Source organism: Canis lupus, chromosome 9 (assembly GCF_003254725.2).
Source record: "Canis lupus dingo isolate Sandy chromosome 9, ASM325472v2, whole genome shotgun sequence".
Taxonomy (NCBI): Eukaryota; Metazoa; Chordata; class Mammalia; order Carnivora; family Canidae; genus Canis; species Canis lupus.
In genome coordinates this window covers 59,774,490-59,794,894 of record NC_064251.1, presented here as the reverse complement: position 1 = coordinate 59,794,894, position 20,405 = coordinate 59,774,490, and the positions used below count along the sequence as shown (strand labels likewise).

The following is a 20,405-nucleotide window of genomic DNA, read 5'->3' as shown; positions in this document are numbered from 1 at the left end:
TCCTAATTCAGTATGATTGTCCTTATAAAAAGGGGAAATCTGCAGACAGACCTTCACGCAGTGAGAGCTGTGTGGACATGAAGGCAGAGATGGAACGATGCTTCTCCATGCCAAGGAACGTCAATGAGTGGCAGCAAAGCACCAGACCCACCAGGCGAGAGGCCTGGAACAGCCCTCGGAAGGAACCAATCCTGCTAACACCTTGATTTCAGATTTTAGCCTCCAACACTGTGAAACACTCTATTTCTGTTGTGTAAGCCACTCAGCTGCGGTACTTTGTTACGACAGCCCCAGCAGACAGCTCATGTGTTCACAGTGCGGGAAGAAGAGAAGTTCCCAGAAAGACTAACAACCCAGTGTGCTAGGGGCTGGGTGGGGTGGATGTGGCCGAAGCCTTAGAGGCTCAGAAGGACGGAGTGCGGGGCTCATGAAATGAGAAGGCAGGAAGACAGACAGATGAGCCAAGGCTTGGGGCATGGAATAATCAACACCAACAAAACACCCCGAGCACACACGGTTTTCAGGAAGCAGTGATGAATCTCATGTGGTGGCAGCTAAGACAGTGTAGCAGCCTGCGTGTGGCCGCCGGAGGATGGTGGCAGGCCCACCTGTGTCTCGTGAGTCTGATTGGGAGCTGGAGGAGCCAGGGAGGGATGTGGAAATGATCTGTGATCTCTCTCGGTGTGTCCCGGGGCATTGCTCTTCTTCACTGGATCTCTTAGGTATGGTTTTCACACCCAGACCCCTGAAGAGGTGGCATTGCCCGGCTTGGAGCCCCTGGAGGTGGGCCAGCACAGACAGCCGGGGCCCAGCAGAGGGCGACGGAGAGCCTCTAGGCGGCCTGGCCTTGGACCTTGAGAAGTCCAGCCCAGGGCCAAGCAAACCCCACTAAGCCTAGGACAGAGCCGCTGTACCTCCAGCAGTTTGGAGGGCAGCCCTAGGTCCCCAGTACTCAGAGACTCCTGTCTTAGCCTCCCTGTCTAACATGACCACTGCCCCCTGGGACTGCAGCCCTGTCCAGAATGCCCTCCCCAGGGGCCGGACACCATCCCACTTAATCCCCCACAATGCCCACAAACCTCACAGACCAGGAAAGCCACCACCTTGCTCTGGATTTGGCCATGTAATCTCAGGGGAACCACCAAGCTCTCTGTGCCTCAGGTCCCTAATAATGTAACAACCAAAATTCCCTGAGAGCACCCAATCTACCCTATATACAGGAGCTCATGATCATCCTAGGCACCTAGACTGTGCTGACACCAGGAAAGCAGATGATCAAGAAACAGGTGCTGTGCCCGCCCTCAGGAAGCTACCAGTCCCCAAGGCCCAGGCATCATTGCCTTGATTTACAGATGAAGCAGCTGAGGCCCAGAGAGGCAAAGTCAATAATTCAAGGTCACACCGCTGATAAGTGGCAGAGTCAAAATTCAAACCACAGGCCTCTCAGCCCCAGGCCAGCCACAGCACCACTTCCCACTTCCCCGGCCTCCGACAATTACAGCCCAGTGGGAACCCAAGTTCCCATGCTCCCTGGCACTTTGCCAGAGCAAAAGCAAGCTTCCTCCTCAAGGACCCTCATCCAGCCTGGATATTACTTAGCAGTGTGATTGGGGCTGGTCTCTTCGTCTGTCTGAATCTGCTCCCTGATCTGTAAAAGGAGAGAACATTACAGTGTTTCCTTTGCCCTGTGCATACTAAGGACATGCACTGCAAACTAAAGCACTTCATTCATCCATTATTTATTTCTTTATTAAGCCCCTCCTCCGTGCCATGCTCTGTGCCAGATCACAGCCTTAAGGGGCGCGGTCTGGGAACTATACCTTTGGTTCACTGCACTAAGTGCCCTAAGTGCCAGAGCACAGCCAGGCTCCCAAGGGAGTTTGAGGCAGCAGGCTGGGTACCCAGAGGACAGGAGTTTAGCACCAAGACCAAGAGACCAGAGTGTGCCTTTCCACAGAGCATTCAGCTGTGCACGGCCACCTGCATCAGGGAGCATTTTCCAAGTGCCTGGCAAGCACTCTCCCCCACACTGGCTGCTGGGAATCCAGTGTGGGACAGGTCTTGGGAGGTTCACCTCTGACCTCTGTCAGCATACACACATAGCGGGGAGGGAGGGGGTGCCCCCCACCAGGAGACTTGGCCAATTTCCCACTGCAGAGAAAGCAGCCCATGATGCTCCTCGTTGCTAAGGCAACTGGGCCCTTGTTTTTCCTTCTTCATAAATAAGCTATAAATAGACAGGGCAAACCTGGGCGCCTTCCTTTACATGAATTAGAGCAGCTGCTCCAGGCTCCAGGGCTCCTGGCACAGCACCCAGGTGCTGAGCCTTGCTGCCCAGCCACAGAAAACAGCTTCGGTGGGAGGGCACAGTGGAGCACATGGCCGTGTCTCAGTGTGGATTCCCACCATCTATTCTACACTCCCCTGGGGCACTTAGCAGATCTGAGGGCCCCGATGAGACCCACAGAATCCCAATTGCTGTAAGCAGTGCCTGGGATGGGTGTGTAACTACCTAACCCCAGAAAAATGAGCTGAGCCCTGAGTTTTGTGACCCCAGCTGATGGTGAGCAGGAGTGGAACTTTTTCCATATCTGAGGCTTGTGCAAGTCACTGGGAAATCATGAGAATACCTTCCCATGTTAGAATTTACAAATCCTTTCTCTACCTGGTTTCACCACCATGATCAACACCCACTGAGAGCTCCCCACGTACCAGGTGCTCTGTTAAGCACTTTACATGCCACAACCCCATTAGTCCTCCCAACTACTCAGGGTTGCTATTAGATTTCTAGCTCTTGGGTGGCGAACTGTCAGTTGGGAGAGAGGAGGTGTCTGCCCCAAGGTCATGCAGCTGGTTGGCAAGAGAAACAGAATTTGAATCCAAACCTGTCCTGTCCATTTGTTCCTAACCCTGGCCTCTCCTTTCAACATATCTGGTTCTTATACTAACCCGTGAGGGTGGGAATCACAAGTGGGATGCCCTGAGTGGGGAAGAACTGAAAGAGAAACTGAGACTCAGAAAGACTAGGGGCTGGCCAAAGGCCACAGTTAGGGACAGTCAAGGCTGAGACTTGGGCGCCTGGAGGGTGGGCTGCAGAAAGTGGGATCGTTTTCATTACAGAAGATTCAGGTAGACATAAGTGAGTACATGGTCATTGAGGGCAGGTTTCCTAGTGGAGGTGAACCTGACACTAGATCTTTGAAGAAGACAGCAGAGAGAAGAGCTTTCCAGATAGAAGGACAGCTTAGCTTGTACAAAGGCATGAAGGAACAATAGGGCTTGCCAGGTCTGCAGAAGAGCAGATAGGTAGGTGTGGCTGCAGGGCAGGGGTGGGGTGGGAGAGGTGAGAGTAGTGAACTGGGTGAGCTCCAATTATGGGGGACTTGTAGGCTGGCTCAGAATCTCCTGTCTTAAGGTCACTGTGGGAGCCACAGAAGGCTTGCTGTCTTCCTCAATGATCTGGTGTCAGACCTGAGACTCAGAAGGACTAGGAACTTGGGGGGGCAGGATGGATAGTGGCAGGAAAGTCCACGTGGGTTCTGATATGGGACGTCTCGCGTTGGAGGTCTGGGCTGGGGGGAGGTGCAACAGTTCTTGCGAAGGCCGTGCAAGTCCCAAGTGTGGATAAGATGCCACAGGAGGGTGGGCAGAGGGAGAGAGGGGAGCCAAGGACAGAGGCCAGGGACAATAATAGAGGCCAGGGACAATAATTTATCAGGCAAGTAAAGATGAGGCATATATGAGGAGAGAAGGCACAGGCAGGGAGGCAGGTGGGGACCAGAGGAGAATAATGTCACAGCCGCCAAGATGGAGAAAGGACTGAAGATGGAGGGAGAGTCACAATGACAGTCAAGCAAGTGAAAGGCTGAAATGCGTCCATGGGACCATTCTCACTGACAACACCGTTATCACTACCAAATCTAGCAAAGACATTTTTCCTAAAAATAATACTGTTAGCAATGATGTGCCAACATAAGCACCTTCAGAGTTTGCTATTAGGCGTGTAAAGTGGTACAAGCTTTCTGAAAAGCCATTTGCCAAAATAGTTCAGAATCCTGTACAACATAGTGCCTGAAGTCCACAACATGGTATTGTGCACTTCAAAATTTGCTGGGGGGAGCTCTCATGGTAAGTGTTCATGGCACACACACACCTGTAAGAAAAAAAGGGACACATGGAAGCTATTGGAGGTGACAGATTTATTACCTTGATTGCGGTGATAGCATCATGGGTGTATGAGTATATATGTTCAAACTCACCCAACAGTGTATATATTAAACCTACACAACTTTTTTTCTAGTGTATTGGTAATACTTCAGTAAAGCTGGGTTTTTTTTTTAGTTCAAGATCCTCAGAAACATTCAGAACTCTTAATACCCAAGTTCCCTTCTTTGGACTCATATCCTCAAACAAAGATTGGTGTGTAAAGATGTTCATTGTGCCACTATTTATAATGGATTATACTGAATTTTATAATGTATTATATGTTGGATATATATTGGATAATGGATTACACATATTAGATATTATAATGGATTCTGTATATTGTAGTATATAGCAATATGATAATGAAAATCTGAAAACTGCTTTAATGTCAAACAACAGAAGAGTGGCTGAATATTTTATGACAAAATATAAAAGGCCATTAAAAATGTGTTTTCAGGGATCCCTGGGTGGCGCAGCGGTTTAGCGCCTGCCTTTGGCCCAGGGCGCGATCCTGGAGACCCGGGATCGAATCCCACGTCGGGCTCCCGGTGCATGGAGCCTGCTTCTCCCTCTGCCTCTGTCTCTGTCTCTCTCTCTCTCTGTATGACTATCATAAATAAATAAAAGTTAAAAAAAATAAAAATAAATAAATAAATAAAAAAATAAAAATGTGTTTTCAGGGGTGCCTGGGTGGCTCAGTCATTTAAGAGTCTGTCTTCAGGGACTCCTGGGTGGCTCAGTGGTTGAGCGTCTGCCTTTGGCTCAAGGCATGATCCCAGGATCTGGGATCAAGTCCCACCTCGGGCTTCCTGCCAGGAGCCTGCTTCTCCCTCTGCCTATGTCAGACAATTCTATGTCTCTCTCTGTCTCTCATTAATAAATAAATAAAATCTTTAAGAAAAAAAAAGATTGTCTTCAGCTCAGGTCATGATCCCGGAGTCCTGGGATTGAGTCCCACATAAGGCTCTCTGCTCGGAAAGGTGCCTGTTCTCCCTCCCCCACCTCAAATAAATAAAAAATCTTAAAAAAAAAAAAAGTTACACAATACTCCACCCCTAAATACTAGAGGATGAATCTCCTAAAAACAAGGGCAATCTCCTACATAACACAACACCATTGTATGGATTCAGCATTGCTATTAAATATTCAGTCCTTTCAAATTTCTCCATTATGAGAAACCATTATGGGGGTACCTGACTGACCCAGTAAGTAGAGCATGGGACTCTTGATCTTGGGGCCGTGAGTTTGAGCCCCATGTTGGGCAGAGAGATTACTTAAAATTTTTTTAAAATTAAAAAAAATCCATTATGATTTTTGTGATCTAGGACCAGTCAAGTATCATACACTGAATTCAGTTGTCCCCGAAATATTTTGGCAGGATTCTCCTAAAAACAAGGGCATGCTCCTATAAAACCACAATACCTAGAAATATCATATGATCCAATAATTCCGCTACTAGGTATTCAACCAAATAAAATGAATACAGTAATTCAAAGATACATCTTTTTGTTTATTGCATCTCTATGTTTATTGCAGCATTACACACAATAGCCAAGATACAGAGGCAGCCCAAGTGTCAGCCAATAGATGAATGGATAAAGAAGATGTAGCATATATATATTCAATGGAATATTACTCATGCATAAAAAAGAATGAAATCTTGCCATTTATGACAACATGGATGAACCTAAAGGGCATTATGCTAAGTGAAATAAGTCAGATGAGAAAGACAAGTAGCATATGATTTCACTTACATGTAGAATCTAAAAATTAAAACAAGGACAAAAACAAGACTCTTAAATATAGAAAACAAATTGATGGTCGCCAGAGGAGAGGAGTGTGAGGGGATAACTTAAATAGGTGATGGGGGGCAGCCCCGGTGGCGCAGCGGTTTAGCGCCGCCTGCAGCCTGGGGTGTGATCCTGGAGACCCGGGATGGAGTTCCACGTCGGGCTCCCTGCATGGAGCCTGCTTCTCCCTCCGCCTGTGTCTCTGCCTCTCTCTTCGCTCTCTCTGAATGAATAAATAAATAAAATCTTTAAAAGAAATAAAAAATAAAAATAAATAAATAGGTGATGGGGATTAAGAAATACAAACCTATAGTTACAAAATAAAAATAGGTCATAGAGAGATGAAAAGTCCAGCTTAGAGAATAGAGTACATAATATAACAATATCAAATAGTAACAGAGGGTGACTACACTTACATTGGTGAGCATTGGGTAATGTATAGAATTGTCAAATTAATTGATTGTACACTTGAAACTAATATTTGAAACCAATGGCATTCTATGCCAACCACAAAAAAAAGATAAATAAGTTCTGGGGATGTAATACACAGCATGGTGACTATAGTTGGCAATACTGTATACTATACTTGAAAGCTGCTTAGAGAGTAAATCTTAAAAGGTCCCATCACAAAAACCTTGAGATCATGACCTGAGCTAAAACCAATAGTTGGCCGCTCAACTGACTGAGCCACCAGGTGCGTCCCCCCCCCCGAGTTGACACTCTTCTGTAAGGAACCCCTTTCCTTTATCCTGTCTTCTCTGGTTTTTTAAATTATTTTTTTTCAAATTTAAGGATTTTTTTTAAAAAATTCTATGTGTCATAATCCATCCACATTATTCATCGTTTTGATCTTCCACTGTTCCAAATTTGGCCATTGGAGCCCTTTCCAACTGGCTCCCCATCACTTTGAGTACCTCTTTGTTTTCTGGCATGATGGGATATATCAGTGGAGCACTTGCTATGTCCATCAGCCTCATGGGCACAGAAACAGCCATTCACCTCTGGACCCATGCGTACAGCAACAGGGGCTGCTGAGCACCTGGAGGTCACTCTCAGAAGCATCAACAGCCCATGATTTAATTAATGGCCCTACCCTAGGGGATAGGGCCAGTTGCCTTGAGCTGGCTGCTTAGGAGAAGGGCACCAGCCTGCTTGGGTAACTAATTTTTTATCCCATCTATTTACTGCTGGCACATGGAAAAATATTAATTATATACAAAGATGAAGAAAAATCTGTGTTCTTTTGCAACTTCTCTGAGGAAAAGGAGGGAATAATGCTCTGATTTTAGAAAGAAAAAAGCGTATGTGTGCCTGCAAGAGTGTGTGTGTCAGTAGGTCTGTGTGCATGTGTGTGCATGAATGCACAGGTCTCCAGGTTCTCCCTAAGCCTCTACATCCCCCTCTTCTTCTTTGTCTTACCTTTTTTTTTCCTTGTTGAAGTGCAGTGTGCATCCAGTAAAATAAATAGATTTGAAGGAAAGAGCTGGATGGGTTTTGATAAATGTGTAACCAGCACCCCAACCAGGATATGAACGTTTCCACCACCCCCAGAAAGTTCTCTCATGCTACTTCCAGTCGGTCCCTCATAGAGGCCATCACTTTCTAATACCCAAACATTCTAGAACTTCACATAAATAGAATCATGCAGTGAGCACACTTCCTTTCTTTTAATTGCCAAATAAAATGGTGGTGGAAAGCCTGGTAGTGCCACCAGTGTATCCCCAAATATTTCTCAGGCTTTCCTGGGGAGAGAGAAACAAGCAGGACACTGCTGTCCCTCTGCAGGTTCTTTCTTCAAATCCCTGCTCCCAGGCTGGTGACTGGGAAGGGGTCCCACCCAGATCAGGCTCATTTCTCTACCCAGAAAAAATCATCTTCGGTGGCCCAGAAACTATGGCCTAGAAATCCTCCTGGACATGGCAGGAGCCTGTCTACCCAGCAGTGAGGCTCAGATGCTCTGATGGCCCCCTGAGTCCCCGGCTGGGGGAACCCCTTGGGGGACTGTGGTCCTGTCCATCTGCCAGTAGGAGCAGTGAGCAACACCAGTGGCTGGCCAGCCTCCTGCATTTCTGCTGTCAATCTGCCCGCTGCCCTGGGTTGTTTACTGGAAGCTGGCCTCCTTGCAAGGGTTCAAAGCCCTGGCCCTGGGCATGTCTGCGGCAGGAAGCAGGCCGGGCGGTAATTGGCAGCACAGCTGTGTTAAGCGGCCAGCCCTGACCCACTATCTTCCTCCAGCGGTCGCCTTTGAGTGGCTCCATGCTGACCTTCCAGGCCTGCAGGGACTTCCCGCTGAATGCCAAGCCAGCACCAGCAACAAATCACTATTACTCATTCCCTGAGAAATCTATTAAAAGGTGACAGCAGTTTGGGGGGAAGGTGGCAGGGGACCCCCATCACCGGAAACCTAATGTCTTCTGTTCCCAAGGGCCACCATCTGCCTCCTGCTGAATTCAGAGGAAACTGAGCTAGGACTCTAATTTTGGGGCCCAGGAAAAATGACTTGAGATGAGAAGAGGCTGCCATCCTTGAGTCCCATCTACGGCTTCATGAAGACAGAGGAGGCAGCATCTGAGTCCCCAGGACCTCATTTCCAATCTGCTCCTTCCACTCTGTGTGACCTTGGGCAAGCCACTTGTCTTCTCTGGGCCTCCCATGCCCACAAAGAACATAAGAAGCCCAGCCCGCAGATTGGCAAAAGCCAACGAAGTGCCAGGCACATAACAGATGCTCTGCAAGCATCGCCGGATCAGGTGACTATGTTTATTTCAGCCTCCAGCTGAGAGTCCGGAGCCCTGTGACCCACATGTGTATGGCCACATCCCAGAGTAGGGCAGCAGCCAGGCCTCAAGATCAAGCGGAGTAAAGCTGCAGCGAGAGGGCCTGGTATTGGGGCAAGGCACAGAAGCCTCTGACTTCCCCTGATGAGGAGCTCTTACCATCTCCAGCGGAGCTCTGGCTGCTCCCTGACCCCTGGGTGCATGAGTGAGACTGACAAATGAGTGTGGTGGGCCTAGTAACGGCCCCTCAAAGATGCCACCACCCAAATCCCCGGAACCTGTGAAGAGGTACCTGATGTGGTCAGAGGGACTCTGCAGATGTGATAAAGTTAAGGATCTTGAAATGGGAGGTTTATCCTAGATTATCCTAGATTATCAGGTGAGTCCAGTGTCATCACAGGGCCCTTACAAGAAGGAGGCAGGAGCCTGGGAGTTGAGGCCTGAAGAGTGAATAGAGGGAGAAGTATCTACAGTAGATCTGGTGACATCCAGCCCTGGGCCTCAGAGTCATAGAACTCTGTCCTCTGGACCTGGTTGGGCCCAAACACCAATGCACTATTTTCATTTGTGATGGATGAGGTGCTGCTGTGCCCAACCTGACCTTATGGCTTGAAGGATCAGAAATACCGGCTCACAACACATAGCTCAATCCCATAGTTACTGGATGTCCCATGCTCAGTGTCTACTAGGGTCCAGTATGTGTCAACATTTACCCAGATTTTGGATAAAACATTTTTGGGGATGTTTTTGTAAGGGTGCTTGTGGACGGGATTCACATTTAAGGCAGTGGACTTTGAATGAAACAGGTTTCCCTTAGTAATGTGGGTGAGCCTCTATCAAGCCAATCAAGTGAAGGGCCTGATAGAACAAAAGACTGACCTCCCCAAAGCAAGAAAGAAATGTGCCAGCAGACTACCTTTGGACTTGAATTACGACTCTTTCCTGGGACTCCAGCCTGCCAGCCTGCCCTGCAGATCTTGGACTTAACCAAGCCTCTATATCCTCTACAAGCCAATTCTTAAAAATAAATAAATAAAAAAAAATATGTCCTTCTGTCTCCGTCTTTCTCTCCATATTACACATATACATATACACATACATATCTCCACTTGGTTCTGTTTCCCGGATGTGTAGACTCTGCAGATGTAATTAAGGCCATTCATCAGCTGACTTTAAGATCACACTGGAGGGCAGCCTGGGTGGCTCAGCGGTTTAGCGCCGCCTTCAGCCCAGGGTGTGATTCTGGAGACCCGGGATCAAGTCCTGCGTCGGGCTCCCTGCATGGAGCCTGTTTCTCCTTCTCCCTGTGTCTCTGCCTCTCTCTCTGCATCTCTCTGTGTCTGTCATGGATAAATAAATAAAATCTTAAAAAAAAAAAAATCACACTGGATTATTCAGGTGGCCCAGTGTAACCACAAGGAACCCTTAAAAGCAGAAGGGGGAAGCAGAGGTAGTAGAAAGGAGATGGGAGAGAAGAGGAACACAGAAGAGGAGGACAAAGAGGACAAGGAAAGGGAAGTTGGCAAGACATGAAGCAGGAAAAGGATTTGCCCTGCCTGTGTGAGAAGCATAAGGACTGCCGGCAGCCTGTAGGACAAAGCCCAGCCTCTGATGACAGCCTGCAAGGAAATGGGGACCTCAGTCCCACACCCACAAGAACAGAATCTGGTTAACACCCAGAAAGGGCATGCAAGTGATTTACCTACATAACCTCCAGAAAAACACACAGCCCAGCCAACACCTTGATTTTGGCTTTGTGAGACTCAGAGCAGAGGAGCCAGTTGAGCCAACCCAGATTTCTGAACTACAGACTTGTGAGATCACTGATTTGTGTCGTTCTGAGCTGCTAAATTTGTGTAACTTGCTGGAGCAGCAATAGAAGACAAATACACCACCCACGGAGAATGGAGCAGAGTCAGCCCCTCCCAAAACCACAGGGGCTAACCAGAGAAGGGAGCTCCCCCCAAATCAGGTGCTGTTCTCAGAAAGCAGAAAAGGGGCCTGGACCAGGTTGACCACAGCATCCAACCTGAAAGTGGATTCCCCGTTGCCTGGCAGCCTGGCACTGTGGACATCAGGATCTGACCCACGCTTCAGACAATGCCCCTACGACAAGGTGGCAGTGGCTTTTTCTCTGCTCCTGGCACTTCTCTCCAAGGTTTGGACACCCACCACTCAGGTGTGCAGAAAACTTGTCTGAGCCTGGCCAGCTCCCGGGGCAGATGTGATGCAGTTTCCGCATAAACCCTCAGCAACGGTGGAGCAGAGTGGCTGGAGCTGGACAGGAGGAGGGACCAGGAGAAACAGCAGGTCTGTCTGACCAAGGTCACCATGCTACTTGGTCAGGGCTTTGCTCTCTGAGCCTTGCTTGGCCGATATTGTCCTCATTAGTCTCTGTTACAGCTCCACCTGGTGGGCAACAGGATCCCCATTTCTCAGAAGAAGAAAAAAATCAAGGCTCAGAAAAGATAAATCCTTGTCCAGGGTCAGCACACTCCTCCATTTACAAATGACAGAAACTCAGTTCCACCTGACCTGAGAAGAAGGAGCATGTGTTGATGCAGGGGCCCGGGGAGGCCAGGGTGGTCCTCATCTGCATCTGCCTCTCTGCCTCCGTGTCTCACTGTCTCTCCCTTCCTCCCTTCCTCCCTCCCTCTCTGTGTGTTTGTTCCTTTCCGTCTCCCAACTCATAATCACCCTCCTTTTGTCTTGACTTTATTCCTTTCCATTGCATACAGATATGACATGAAATGCAGCCCGTGACAGAGATGAAATCTTGGTTTTATTTGGACAGTAGAGTTCCCAGGTGATAAATCACATTTCTCCCTTGTGCCCAGTAATATACAAATGGAAGTGTTCTATGGCCCTTTGGGTAAGGTTGCCTATGGGAAGGCAAGCTGACTGAGCTGGAAGGAGCACTTCTTTTGCCCTTCCCCACTTTCCTCCTTCTTGTTGCCTAAAACATGGGTGCAATGGCTGGAGAGCTCTGGCAACCATCCTGGGCTATGACCACAGGCTGGATATTCATGACAGCAATATGAGCCCTGTACTGGGCACCACCAGACTTCTCTTCCATGATAAACAAACAAAACCTTGCACGTTTAAACTTCTCTGGTTTGGAATTTTTGTGAGATGCAGCTAAACTTAACTCCATGATACCTGGCCACAAGCAGTTCTTATTTCACATCATTCCTACTCAGAAACCTCAGAGTCGGGACCCCTGCTCCCTTTACTTCACCAGACATCTAGGGCAGAGCTCTGAATGGCATAGCTGGTGTCACACACACACATGACCAGAGAAATGGCCAAACCATGGCTCGAGCCCACTGTTGGCGTGTTCTACTTTTTTGTTTGCTTGCTTTTGAGGAGAGGCAGCCAGAGTGGGGTCACATGAATGGTGGGGGAGGAAGAGTCCCCCAAAGAAGTGGATGTGCCAACACATAAGGAAGTGATTGATAGGTGCCCACTACAGCTAGTGTGTAGGGAATCCCAGGTCACCTGACTCCCAGGCTGGCCAATCTCCACACTAACAGAACAACTTTCCCATGCAGTGGAGATCAGGAAGGAACCCGCTGAGGTTGGTCTGACCTCTTGCAAGGAGGTTCATCTGGAGGCCACAGTGTGTGAGGTCAGGAGGACAAGGGTGTGGAGGACTCCAAGGTCAACCCCAGGGATCGAGTCTCAAGCTAGCCCTGCCAGTTACTCATGGAAGATGAATGTGAATGTTGGAGTCAGTGTTGAAGTCAAAGCCCTTCCATCCGTGTGGCCTTAGGTAAGTTGCTTCACCTTTCTGAGCCCCCATACCAATTCCCTCATTTTTATCTGCTGGCCTGTCATCGCTCCCTCCCTGCCAACCCCACACACACCTAGGATCCCATCTTCTGCCTCTCACCCCATCTACCCAACCTCCAAAAGGCCTACCTCAGCAGTGCATGTGCACACACACACACACACACACACACACACACACACACCTTGGCCCCCTGGCAAAGACTGAGCCTGGGATGTGCTGACATACTCTCCTGGATGTCAGGACATTCCAGTGAGGCCTAAGAAACAATTAATCTTTCAGATATTCCGAATTACCAAACATGCAAAACAGACAACCTCTCCTCTATGCAGCCCAGGGCCCTGCCCCTACAGGGCTGACTCCCCCAGGCATGGCCATGGGGGTCACAGATCAACAACTCCTGGGGTCCTATACCAAAGCAGGGAGGCAGGGGGATGCAGGACACTCTGCTCTATCCTAACCTAACCTAACCTCAAAGGCTGAATAAACACCCCTCTGGGGAGCAGGGCTTAGAGACTAAACCAAGAAGAAGTAAACCTTAATTATAAAATGTCTTTTAGGGCAGCCCGGGTGGCTCAGCGGTTTAGCGCCGCCTTTAGCCCAGGGCATGATCCTGGAGACCCTGGATCGAGTCCCACATCAGGCTCCCTGCATGGAACCTGTTTCTCCCTCTGCCCCTGTCTCTGCCTCTCTCTCTCTCTCTCTGTCTCTCATGAATAAATAAATTTAAAAAATCTTTTTAAAATGTCTTTTATTATTAGCTCAATTTATATTTTTTATTCAATTTACTCTTTATTTGATATGTATGATCACTTGAAATTTAGAGAAATGAATAAACTAAAAATGTGAGTCTCCAATAATTGGAGTGGAAGTCAGCAATGTCTCTTGTGCTTATCCCTTGATTTAAAAAAGGAGGAAAAAAAGAAAAACAAATGCTATTCTTCACTTTGTCATTTGGAGGCAGCTCTTCCTGGACGGCTGTACTGCTGCCCTGTCCCCACAGCCCACAGATCACCTCTCCTCGTGCTGACAGCCATCCACGCCGATGCCACTTGAGGGCAGGGGCTGGCTGGGATCCTCATCTGCCCCCAAGCAGCCAGCATGGGCCCTGGCGGAGAGGCTCAGTGGATTTGTCAGAAACAAGAGAAGGAGAGAGGGATAGAGGGGTGAGGAAGGCAGGCAGGGAGACACTCCAATTCCTTGTTAAAATGGAAGGATGGGGGCAGCCCTGGTGGCGCAGAGGTTTGGCACCATCTGCAGCCCGGGGTATGATCCCGGAGACCCGGGATGGAGTCCCACATCGGGCTCCTCGCATGGAGCCTGCTCCACCCTCTGCCTTCGTCTCTGCCTCTCTCTCTCTCTCTCTCTCTGTCTCTATGAACAAATAAATGAAATCTTAAAAAAAAAAAAATGGAAGGATGAACTAAATCCTGCAGGGACCCAAGAAAACAACTCAGTCGTCCTGGAGGGGTGGGGAAGCCGCCAGTGGTACATTCCTGAGTCTTGAGGCATGCCTAGGAACTCTCTAGAACTTGTGGACATCCACCAGGCACAGAAACAGGAAAGGCAGTCAAGGCAGAAGGCGCAGCTTGCAAAGGCATAAAGTGTGAGAGGACACATCAACCTGGGTCTTCATGCAAAGCCTGGTGCAGCCCCAGAGAGGGCGCTGGAGAAGAGAAGGGACAGGAGAGGAGGTTGAGGACTTCAGAGAGGAACTTCCAGGTTGAGTCTTTAACTTACACCTTGATTTGAGGGAACACCCGCTGGATGCTCACTGGGCCTTGGTAGAATTAACCACACAGTCAAATTGTTGAACCAGATTATGAGGAGGGGACCCCAAGCCCAGCCACTGGAGGGGCAGAAGCCCTGAACCCCATTCCTGGCCTGGGCCCCCAAGCAGCTGCTCCTCCCTCCTATTGACTCCAGCCTGGATATTTTTCTCTGCGTTTGATGAAGTTAAAATAAGCCCTCTCTGGGGTGAATCGCAGGCGTTCAAATTGGATTGGCACGCAGACGTCGAGCAGTTGGTGGCAGGAGCCAAGGGACAAGAGCAGGTTTTCGCTGGAGGGGACATGAGCTTTATTTCCCTCTTGGTTGCTGACAAGGAAGCAGCTGTCCTTCCCTGATTATTTTTACCTCGAGTCACAGCCGCTGATGCTGAGCTCCCCAGTGCCCGCCCGCCTGCCAGGACCAGGTGAAGAGTCCGGCACCCTGGTCCAGCTCTGCCATGAGCCTCGAGCTCCACCTACTGCCACCTTCACCTACTGCCACCTTCACACAGGACCCAGAAACAGCCCTCTGTCTCAGGTCTAGACCTTTCCACTCCAAGGTGGGGTCACTGCCCAGGAGAGAGAGAGCCAGAGCAGCCTTGGAAAATATCTGGAACAAAAAGAGAGAGAGAGAGGAGAGAGAGAGAGAGAGAGAGAAAGGATAAAAAAGAAAAATAATTCACAACCAATTCCCCTTCCTGACACAGTAGCTCATTTGTTGTTTTTGTATTAGTTCGGACTTTTAGTTGGATAAGACTGAACCCAACTCTCACTTTGCTGTTCACTAAGCACTTCCAAATCTGCCATGTCATTCTAGCCTTGAAAAGCCCAACAGGTAGGTATCATTAGCTTCATTTTATTGCGGGAGGAAATTGAGGCTCAGTGGCAAAATGGCTTGCCTGAAATCACAGGTACAATAACAGAGCAGGAGAAATGGGATTTGAATCCCAGTTTTTCTGCCTCCAAGTCTTATAGGCCACCCAGTGTATTTTCACGTCTTTGTTCATGTGCCAGTTGAGAATGCTCTCAGCTGCAACTAACAACAGTGCTTTAAATAAATGGGGGCTTATTTTCCTTATATAACAAAAGGCTGGCAGTAGATGGTCTCTAGGCTGGGAAGCAGCACAAAGATGTCATAGACCCACAGTATTTCAATCTTGCTCTTCCTATCATCCATAATAGGTTGCCTTTCGACATGCTTGCGGCCTCATGGTCACAATCTAGCTGTTGCAGCTCCAGGCACCCGGCCTGTACTGGAAGTTTGTACCTTCTGATTTCCTTCCCTGGAAGTTTGTACCTTTTGATTTCCTTCACCCATTTTGCCCATCCCCCACCTACCAGCTCTGGCAACAACCAATCTGTTCTCTGTGTCTATGAGCTCGGTGGTTTGGTTTGCTTTTGTTTTTAGACTGTTTTAGATTGTTTTTAGATAAGTGAGATGATATTTGTTTTTCTGTATCTAACAAGTTCCATCCATGTTGTCACGAATGGCAAGATTGCATTCTTTTTGATGACTGAATAATATTTCATAAATATAAATACATTAATATATACACATCTTCTTTATCATTCATCTGTCAATGGACACTTAGATTGTTTCCATGACTTGTAATATTGTAAGTAATACTGCAGTGAATATGTGGGAATGCAGGTATCTTGTCCAGTTAGTGTTTTCTTTTTCTTCAGATAAATACCCAGAAGCCAAATTGCTGGATCACATGTTCCATTTTTTTTTTTTTTTTTAGTTTTTTAGGCACTCCCACACTGTTTTCCACGGCGGCTGCACCAATCTCCATTGCCATCAACAGAGCACAAGTGTTCCCTCTTCTCCACATCCTTGCCAACATTTGTTATTTCTAGGTGCTCTTAATATATTACTCTACTGACTTCCAAGAGGCTCGTGCTATTTTTACATGGTGTAATAGTACTTGGATATATTGATTTTACCACAATTTTGCCACCACAGTTTTATATCGGTTTTTAAAGGTTTTTTAAAATTTATTCATTTGACAGAGAGAGGGGGTGGGGGGAAGAAAAAAAACAGCAGGGGGAGAGGCAGAGTGTGAGAGAGAAGCAGACTCCCCACTAGAGCTGGGAGCCTGATGTGGGGCTCAATTTGGGGCTCTATCTCAGGACTGTAGATCATGACCTGAGCCAAAGGCAGACGCCTAACCATCTGAGCCACCCAGACACCCAAGTTTTACCATTTTAAAATGATACCTCAAAGTTGTTCTGTTTTCACTCCTATGATTAAAACTGAGGAGGAACGTTTTTCCCTATGTATTTTTCACTTTGTTTTTCCTCTTTGGTAAAGTATTTGTTCATTTCTTCATCCAGTCATCTTGGAGCATGAGAGATTCATTTTTATAGAAATGGCCATGCTGTCAATACTGGCATCAACTCCGGGAATATTACAACTCAACTTTTTCATTTGATCCTACAAATTGCTGGGAGGAAGGCAGAGTGGGGAATAGGATCCAAGTCACAGAGGAAGGGGACTGGGCTCAAGAAATATATGCAGCTACTAAGAGCTACTAAGAGGCAGTTCTGTCTGGCACTTTTTCTTGCACACTAGAGTGCTTTTTAAAATAACAGTTTATTGGGGTGTAATTCACACTCCATACCATTCACTCATTTAAAGTATATGACTTAATTGTTTTCAGAACACTCACACAATTGTGCAACCATCACCATAATTTTAGAATACTCCATCTCCCCCTAAAAGAAACTCTGCACACGCTAGCACTCACTGTCATGTCACATAGAGGTAAAAATATTTTTAAGCTTGGAGAAAGAGATGGGGGGTGGGCTGTGTGAATAAAAGTGGAGGCTTAGCTATGCTATCGATTTGCTGTGTGACCACAGGTCCCTTGCCCTCTCTGGTTCTTGGTTTCCCCTAATACAAATAGGTATTTACTGAGCACCTGCTCACCTGCTCCCAGCCAGGCATGTCCCAGATATGCACGACCATTCTCTCTTAACTGGGGTAAGAAGCCCAACTTTACCCAAGAGGGGAGCCAAGGTCACGAACAGGGACATGGTCACTTGGATGCCTATGCTTGGTGGTGATAGAGGGGGGCCTGGAATGGGGAGGCCATTCTATCAGCTGCCTCTAGCTCCTGGCTTCTGGAGCTGCCTCTGTGACAGGTGGGGACAGGTGGGGAGAGGAATAGAAGAAGCTGGAAACAGGTTAGCAAGTAGTTGTTTCACCCTCCTGTGGCCATGATGTGGGGGTCAAGTATGGGGGCCCACTAAGCAGAATTCTCTGTCCCCTCCCATATCAGGCCCCCAAGCACACACACACACCCCCAACGTTAGAGTCACAAGGTGTCTGTCTGGGTGTGTCTAGATCCATTGGATCAGTCCTTCAATAAACACAAGCACTCACTCCATCGGGCCCTGGCCCTAGTGTGTGTGTGGGGGGGGGTATGGGAAGGAGGGGTGGACAGGCAGACTGTTCCCCAGCATTTATAGAGGTCTGGGGTTCCTGAAACAGATTATTGTCAGGGGCAGGGAAGACATCCTAAAAGATTTAACCTGGGACCTGAAGGATAAGTAGAAATGAGCCACAAAGGACTTAGCAGACAGGGCTCCTGCCTGTTCCTAGGCAAAGGGAATAGCATGTGTAAAGGCCCGGGGGGTGTGAACCAGATGTTCATTCTGGCTACCGGCTGGGCTATGGAGTGTGATGGGGAAGAGGCACAGTGAAGGAGTACAGGGGGCAGAGATGGATTGTGATAGTCACATGTGGAGGTTGGACTTTCTTCTGGAGCACCAAGGAGCTATAGAAAAGTTTTGAGCAGGGGAGGGACAGGAGCAGATAGAAACTGTACAGAGTTCACTCTGACTACTAAGTGGAGAAGGGGCTGGAGTGGGCAAGTGGGGATGCAGGGCTGGTTCTGGGCACATCCAGTTTCTCAGCACTCAGGGTATGCTGGGGTAAGAGTAAAGCGTAAAGGAAGGGACTCTCTTTTATCTAGAGCAGGAGCCAGTGGCCCCAGAGAAAAATAACAATTGGGCCAGGTTGTAAGGTTCCCCCAATCCTGATACACTCCTCTCCTAATAGCCAGCCTTTATGTCCCTGAGAAGAAGGGAATGTAAAATCATCTCTACATTCTGTGTAGAAGACACAGGGTACAGAGACTTGCCCAGGTCACATACAAGTTGGTTGATGGCCAAGTTCCAATTCTGTTGGATTCATGGCAACCTCGAAGGGGAAAGATCCCAGTTGCCAGCTCCTCCTTCCAAAATCCCTGTGCTTGGACTATGGCCAACCCAGCTGAGGGGCCAGGGATGAGCATCCCCAGCCACCCCTATTGCTCCCCATCCCATCTACACAGATGATGAGCCCAGGGACCCCAATGACTATCATTCACTCACAGCCTCCAGGCCCTGTCTAAGGAGTCAAGAGGCCTGTCAGAGCCACCGGCCACAGGCAAGATGAATGGCCCTAGGCTGCCAGTTGGACAATACCCAAGCTCTGGGGAGCAGAGATTAGGCTAGAACATGGCCCAAACTGGTCTCAGCAGCTCAGAGTCCAGGGAGGCCCACCCCCACCCCCTGGTACTTAGCCATCTCCAGGACTGACTCCTAGGAAATGTGACCCCACTGAAGGAAGGGAGTTGGCCCAGAGCCTCCAGGCAGGGAGGGGAGTTATCAAGGCTGGGAAGGTTGTAACTCAGGAAACACGGGAGAGATTAGGGATGGGACAGAAGGCGAGGAGAGCTAGAAGACATACAAAGGAGGCCAGGAGAATTGGGATTAGACACAAAACCCACCCCACCCACAGAAAGAGGGTGGGCTTAGGAGGCAGACCTGGGGTGCACCTCTTCCTTGCTATGTGGAACCCTGTATTCTCTCTGGGCTCAGTTAGCACATATGTACGAGTGTGCCACTTGTACTGGGAGCTCCACCTCCGTGTCCCTCCCCTTCCCTTTCGCCTTCCTGGGCTCCTGACACCACCACCCCGCAGCCTGACCCCGGCTCAGCCCTCAGAGGCCAAAAAGCTTCAATTCCCCCACTTCACAGGGATTCCCCAGCTCACCTCACCTTTACCTTCTAAAGGGCCTGGATGAAGATGCAAAAAGGCTGGGTTCGAGGTTCGAGGCCGGGTTCTGACACTCACCACCAGCTGCCTAACTTGGGGGGGAGCCCCCAGTCCTTACCTGGAAAATGGGTACAACCCCGGCCCCTCCTCACGGTGCGTTAAAGGCAAAGCAGAGGAGGCCTGAAGGGGGCCAGCTCAGGGTGCCGAACGCTCCCTCCTTTCTCATCGTCCAGCCTGAGCTGGGGTTGGGAAAGCCAAGGATGCTTGGGCTTCCACAGGTTTATTTGGGACCCAAGCCTCACCAGGTGGCGCCTTCTAATCGAGTGGCCTGACCTGTGTGTTGTGGGAAGGAGCGTAGCAGGTCCCGTCCAGGAACTGAGGAAGTCCCGGCAGGTGCACTCCCAGGTGCGCTTCCGCGGCTGCGGGCTGGGGCGGTCCCGGACTCTAAGGGGGCGGGGCCTCCTGGTACCGCCCCCGGCACCGCCCCGCACCCCGAGAGCTGGCGCCCGAGCGGCCGCGGGGCTGAGTCCCCGGAACACTTGGCAGAGGGCGACCAGGCGGTGGGCACCAGGCTGGACGGAGCAGGTGAGGAGCGCGGCTTTGAATGGGGGAGGCATCAGCGCGGGTGAAGGGGGAGCCCCTGTCCTGCGAGCGATTCCTCCCTGACCCCTGGTGGAGGAGGGACAAGCAGCCAAGGCGGACGTCGCAAATCCTTTTGGGTGCCATCGAGTGTTTGGCGAGCAAGGAAGGGGGGGCAAGGAGTTTGTGGGGGGCAAATACAGGCAAACGTGAGCCGGGGAGTGGGGCGGTCAGCATCTGTTGAGCTCATACTAAGTGCCCAGCACCTGCTAGGGACCAAACCTCAGTCTTGGACCAGACTCCTCCCATTCCCCACCCTCTGAAGGTGGGGGTGCAGGGTGGGCACAGGTGCTGTTTAAAAAGGGGGAGAGTGGGGTAGAGCATGCAACTCTTAATCTCGGGGTGGTGGGTTCAAGCTCCACATTGGGCGTGGAGCCTACTAAATTT

The 20,405-nt window shown here is 49.2% G+C and overlaps 1 long non-coding RNA gene across 2 annotated transcripts; it reads right to left on the bottom strand.

Moving 5' to 3' along the window:
- Positions 1 to 5,695: 5,695 nt before the first annotated feature.
- Positions 5,696 to 19,818, bottom strand: LOC125755854 (uncharacterized). 2 transcript variants are annotated; one of them, XR_007413298.1, is made up of 3 exons: positions 19,713 to 19,818; positions 9,873 to 10,113; positions 5,696 to 6,242 (listed from the first exon to the last, which is right to left on the bottom strand). It is a non-coding gene; the product is annotated as an uncharacterized LOC125755854 (long non-coding RNA). The 2 variants fall into 2 exon arrangements; XR_007413299.1 differs by having other exon boundaries at positions 5,696 to 6,219.
- Between the last annotated feature and the right edge of the window lie 587 nt (positions 19,819 to 20,405).